Raw genomic sequence first — 6,671 nt, 5'->3', positions numbered from 1 at the left:
GCGCAAACTCTCTGCAAAGCTCGTGACAAAGTATCAGCACAAATAATAAACAAGTATGGAGATAAAGGACATCCCTGCCGTAGCCCCAATGTGGACTCGAAGAAATGTGAGGGCGTGCCGTTGACCAAGAGGGAGAACTTTGGTCCCCGTACGCACCCCATGACCCATCCGATCCACTGCCTGTGAAAACCATATGCCTCCAGCGCCTGCTCCAGAAAGCTCCACCTGACCCTATCATAGGCCCTCTCCATATCCAGCTTGATGGCCATCAAGCTGCGCCGCTTCGGTGCTCTCTGAAGGTCCCACATCATCTCCTGAGCCAACAAAACATTATGTGAGATATTTCTACCAGCTACAAACACCCCCTGCTCCTGGCTAATGATGCCTGGCAAAAGGGGCTTCATTCTGCCCACCATTATTCTTGCCACGACCTTATATAAAGTCGTGCACAAGCTAATAGGCCTGAAATGACTAGGCTCAACCGCATCCGGACGCTTCGGTATAAGCGTAACGAAAGTGGCTTTCCAGTCCTCCGGCATAGCAGCCCGGGAGAAGAAACACTGGATAGCCTCCACCACACCTCGGCGGAGAATGCCCCAGTACTGACGAAAGAAAAAAGACGGAAAACCATCGGGCCCTGGGGCTTTGTCTGCTGCCAGTGCCCAAACTGCCTCCTGCACCTCCTGTGCCAGCACCGGTCGGATCAGGGATGCCCTCTCGACATCACCAATACCCGTCTCCACCCTCAAAGGGCGGAGCCCATCACTGACCTCCTCATCCTCCGTCCATCTGGCACGAAAAAAGTCAAATAAGGTCTGTCGGACTGCCTGCTCGCCCTCCACCCGGTGGCCCGAGTCATCTCGCAAAGAATGGATCATGCTCCGCTGCCTCCGAATAACCGTCGACCGATGGAAGAAGCTGGTATTACGGTCGCCCTCACTCACCCACTGCACACGGGATTTCTGACGCCAGAAAATTTCATGCTGCCGCAGCAGGGAGTGGTGAGTTGCTAATAATCCCCGAAGGTCGGACATATCGTCCTCCGGGAGTACACCCCCCAGGTCTTCTCTCCTCTGCAACTCCGCAATCGAGGACTCTACCCCCTCCAAGCGTCGGAATATGTCGCCCACAACCTCACGATTCCAACGGCGGAGACGCCTCTTCGTCAACTCCAGGCGGCGCGACACCTGCTGCATGGCATCACCACGCACCGGAGTACGCCACGCGTCACGAACTACGTCCCACGACTGGGGGTATGATAGCCAAACCTTCTCAAAACGGAAGGGGCTATGGTGGACATGTACCGATGAGGTGGATAGCAGCAGGGGGCAGTGGTCTGAGGCTATCCGGGGCAGATGCCTGACCCGGGAAGTAGGGAACCGGAGGACCCAATCAGGGGATGCTAAGGCCCTATCCAGACGCTCCCAGACTCTAGTATTACCTGACTGGTTGTTGCACCAGGTAAACTTTTGTCCGGAAAAACCTAGGTCTACCAGGCCGTTCCGCAATATAAAATCGCGAAACTCCCTCCTATCCAGCCTATCTGCAAAGGCTGCACCCCCCCGCTTCTCATCCTCACCCTGCAAAGTTCCTCTTTCTTTCACTAAATGGGATAATAACAAAAATAACTAGCTACATAACTTCAGGCATTCATTATTGCCCATTCGTATTTATAATTCTTTATCAACGATCCAATCCAGCAAATATCAATTAACAATTATAATTTAATTTGAATTTGTCTTAAGGCCAATCATGGTCATATTTTTTAGCCTGTAATGGGGCAACGATAGTGTTATATAGCCATGAAAGGACAACAATAATATTACATTTTTAGCTTGTGATAGGGTAGATATTAAGAAGACTAGCCTGTAGCCCAAACTTATTTATACTTATTAAGAGAACATATTAAGTATTTTTAAGTTAGTTTTCATTTTGGACTATCCATGGTTATGTTTCTAGCTCGTGATGGGGCAACGATAATGCCATAATTTCATTCTGAAATGGGGTAATGATAAAAATTGCTAGTTTATCACTACCACCAATCATCAAATTATGCAAGTCTCATTTATATTAATTTCATGCATTCATTATGTTTATATTGTATCATGCAAAATATTATCAAGTTTATTTACCTACAATAATAAACAACATATATTAAAATATACATTGATGCAAGGAAGCACGCAAGGGAATCCTTTCCTCTATCGGCAGCTAAAAGCCAAACACAATAGACCTATCAATTACATTTCGATCAAATGATTAGCGTAAAATCCAGTATGGACACACAGCCATCAAATTCAAGCTCCCTCTATCTGCCACATGGAGGCCCTCGCCATCAGCCCTTGAAGGTCCCGAGCGCTCACCCTCGGTCTACCGGAACTGCTCCAGACCCTCCTGTCAGCCCTCTCCTCGATGATGATCGGCACAACCAGAATTCACTCAGTCAGTGCCTCCCCAAAAGCCTCTCGAATAAGGTTCTCATCCCAACTCCGCTCCCCCAAATGAAAGAGATCGCTGACTCTGCGGTCCGCTAGCCACACTGGATCGAGAAAGATGGGCCACCCACTCAGCAACAACGTTGTCAGCCGCCTGTCCTCAAGGATATCAACTGTCTAGATGGGCCACCCACTCAGCAACAACGTTGTCAGCCGCCTGTCCTCAAGGATATCAACTGTCTGCCTATCACCTATCTCCCATTATTTTGGTTAGCATCTAGCTACACCTCCCAAGACTCAGGCTGGGTCAATTTGGCCAGCTGATCCGAATCGACCGGTTCCAATTCTCACATCCATATAGTCGAGCATAATTCCATGACTCATAGTCATGGTGTTTGCTTTGTTTTACGAAAAATACTGATTTACGTTTTTTTTTTTTTTCAAGGAAACGTTATATTGTGTAATTAATATACTGCCTTAAATCAATTTGGCAAAATAAGCAGTAGACGTTATCTCAAAGTTGGATGAACATACGGAGGGCTCCTTCGTCATCAGGTGCACTTTAAAATGTTCCCCCGAATAATAGTCCTTACATGCCATGTTTAGAATATTGGTCTTTAAATCAGAGAATAAACATATCCTGATTTTCTCTGATGCGGGCATCCGAGAATTTTTGTTTCTTTAGACTTTACCAATCTTTAAAACTTCCATCTTATATTATTGTCTCTTATTTTATTATTTTAGTTTAGTTAGTACTTAACTAAATGGTCTATCCGCGAGTGAGACGCCATCTTTATATTATTTTACTAGTCATTCATGAAAGCTTTATAATTTTACCAGAGTAATTTTATAATGCATCGCAGACGTTCATTTGATCACTAGCATAAGGTTGCAGGAATTAGTGCACCCAGGACAGCTATTGTTTAGTTTCATGCCCGGCATTTGTAGACCCAAACAACGATTCAAATGAAAAATAACGCATTATCAGTACCCCCGAGTATTTTTCATCGCATCCATAAAATTTGTTCACTCCTCCCAAAAAAAAAAAAAAGAGATAAACAAGCCCAACTGCTGACTTTATACTAAAACGAAAAAGAAATAGGTCTACCGTTTTTTTTTTTATACAACCGCGACTCATACTAATCATGCATGAGTACAACCAGCAAAATCAGAAAAGAAAAGTTGACTAAGAGAGAAAGGAACAGTCGCGAGGTTCTTCGAAAGAATCCCTTCCGAATGATGAGCAACATAGAAGACGGCCCAGTCAGCAGCACCGTTCGCCTTCCGATAAACATGAATGGCCTGAAATAAGACACCCTCTCGAGAGTCTATGTATATCCCGGAGTAGCGGTTACCCATCCTCATAGTTGTGCTGGCCTTGAATCCACTCGATCACCGTAATTGAGTCCACTTCAACGTAAATATTGTCTGCACCCACAACAAGCCTCATATAGGTAAGCCCTCTCACACAGCTCTCATCTCTGCACCAATGACGGTCACGTCGAAAATACGTTGACCCCCGACTATGACGAGTTTAGAGTTATAGTCTCTGATCACAAAGCCTACTCCCCCACTACCTCAGTCCTAAGAAACATTATCATCAAAGTTTACTTTAAGAAAGCTAGGGGTGCGGGCTCCTAGAAAACAAAGGTCATCCTAGTCGTTGCATAAACTGAGTGGGAGTCCTGAATATCTCTAGCCATCGTAGGTGAAACCACCGCAGACATACTGGTGAACTCAACAACATGAAGTAGTGTTCTGTCAACCACTGTCCTCGGGTGCACCCTTCTACCCTCGAAGATCAGAGCATTCCTGTCTAGCCATATATGATAGGCTAGGTAGGCACACTTGATTCCCCTTTCTACAATGTTGGGTCTCCACATGGACTCCTTCAAATGGCCCAAAAAGTTCTCAGCCAATGACACACCTTGTTACGTACTGGGAGAGGCCATAGCGCACCTCCATATCTAAGCCGCATGTGGGCATCCTATAAGAGCATGACTGATAGACTCCTCCACATCAGGGCATACCTCGTAGACTAAAGAGACTCTCACTCCCCTACTAGCCATCACGCTCTTGGTCGGCAGACATCCCTATACCACCTTTCAAATGAACAAGACGAAACGGGAATAAATGCGCATCCTCCAGATCCAACCCCTATCAAACCGTCAGGTCGTCCCCCCTCTGACCAAGCCATGTAAGTCTTAGGTACGTACCTTCGACCACCCAGTCTCTTTTCATACCCTCCTGTCTGTTGTCTCCTCTATGGGGATCGAGAGTGCCAAGACTCTCTCGGCCAGCTGATCCCTAAAGGCCCGCCGAATAAGGCCCTCATTCCACCTTCTCTCTCCTTGGACAATCAAATCACAGACTCTACACCCATCCAAGACATCAATAGCCTGCCCATCTCCAATCTCTCATTTGATCGTGGGGAGCATCGTCGGGATACAGGCACATATCTCCCTCCAAATAAAGGAGCTATCACGTCCGATGCGAAAGTCGCGTGCAGTGGTCGAAGCCCCATACTTAATTCTCATCAGGGTGCACCAAAGACTCTCAAGTTACAGAAGACACCTGAACGTATGTCTAGTCGCAAGCATCTTCCCGCCTCGTGATCAAAAAGTAAACACCCGACCTACCACTGCTAGTCGGCTGACAAATCATGTCCCAAGCCAGCAGGTGAATGCCGCTCCTCCCCTCTCACCTACCCCAGATAAAACTCCTAAGTAACTGCTCCAGAGTCCTCTACGATGCAAGTGGCACGATAGTGTTGGACAGCAGATAAACCAAAATTGAGCTGAGTACTGACCAGATAAGAGTGACTCTACCCATCATAAATAGAGCAGTCGCCTATCATCCCTCCAACTTGCACTTGACACTTTGCTCAATGATGGATCACTCCCCTCTATAAAGGCGATGACCAGTAATGGGAGCCTAAAGATATCTCATGATGCCCCTTGCTCACCCACCCCCAAAATCTTCATGACGGAGGCCTTCACCCGTTGCTTGATCCTTGGGCTACAGTAGATAGTTGACTTGGCCAAATTGACTTGTTACCCAAACGCCACACAATACTCCACTAAGATCCTCTAAATATCCTATACTAACTGCCTCATCGCTCGAGCAAAAAGCATACAGTCATTAGCAAACAGCAAATGCACGATCTAAGTAGAATCCGATGCCGGCCTATAAGCCTCCACAATATGAGTCTCAGAAGCGCGCTAGATAAGGCATCCGTATAAATGATGAAGAGAAGAAGCGAGAGCAGACAGCACCTACTTACCATTTTAGTAATAACACCATCATATAATATAGCCTGCTACCTAAGTGAGGCTAAGAATGATTTTTACCATAACCTTGCACCATTACCATACGATCTAAATCTTCCTCACACGGACAGCCCATACCACTCCTTTACCCCAAACCATAATTATTTATTTGTGCAAAATCTTGCTTCTCAAAAGAAAAAAGTACCAAAATCTTGGTGATAAATGACTTTTTTTCTCTAGTACCTCTAGGATCGTCTGTATACAGAAATTTATATTGCCGAGGGATGCTTGTGGGAACACAAACTCCACCAACCGCACAACTAGAACTTGGATCGACAACCAAATAGTTATCACTTACCCAATTTAACCCTAAAAATATGGATCAAAAAAATCCTCTCCTGACCCTACCCTAACATATCCATGCTTAAAATATATCCAACCTCAACTCACTTACCAAGGTGAATGAAATCGAGTAGTAGCCAAGGACTTCTTTGAAAAAGAATGAAGTGGGGCCCGACTAGAATGTTGCCCATCAATCAGAAAGGAGCTTGACAGCACCTCTAGCAAAACCCAAACATCAGCTAGCAAAATAGGTGAAATTATAAGGCACAGATGTATTGAAATTTTCTGCAATAGATAATTTTCCCTTGAGCCCTACAAGCCAGAATAACCAGTCCAGAATATTTTAAGAATTGACGATAACGATGAAGCAATCTCAACAAGATGCTGCCTTTCTGATTGAACCAGGTTGCAGATGAGTTGGCTGCCTATGATTAACTTGGCCTTGCTCACCAAATGTAACTTATTCAAGATAGTTGGATTAGCAAATGACCCAAGCTAAAGCTACATTACAAGGCCCTTCTATGTAGATACCAGCTCACAAGAAATAAGCACATGAAATGCAGCAATAACTAGGTTAGGAACCTATAATTTAGCACAGCATGCAAAGCACGCCCACGATATTTGC

Source organism: Phoenix dactylifera, chromosome 6 (genome assembly GCF_009389715.1).
Source record: "Phoenix dactylifera cultivar Barhee BC4 chromosome 6, palm_55x_up_171113_PBpolish2nd_filt_p, whole genome shotgun sequence".
In the NCBI taxonomy this organism is placed as follows: domain Eukaryota; kingdom Viridiplantae; phylum Streptophyta; class Magnoliopsida; order Arecales; family Arecaceae; genus Phoenix; species Phoenix dactylifera.
The sequence above is the reverse complement of the archived record's forward strand: the minus strand, read 5'-3'. Positions refer to the sequence as shown.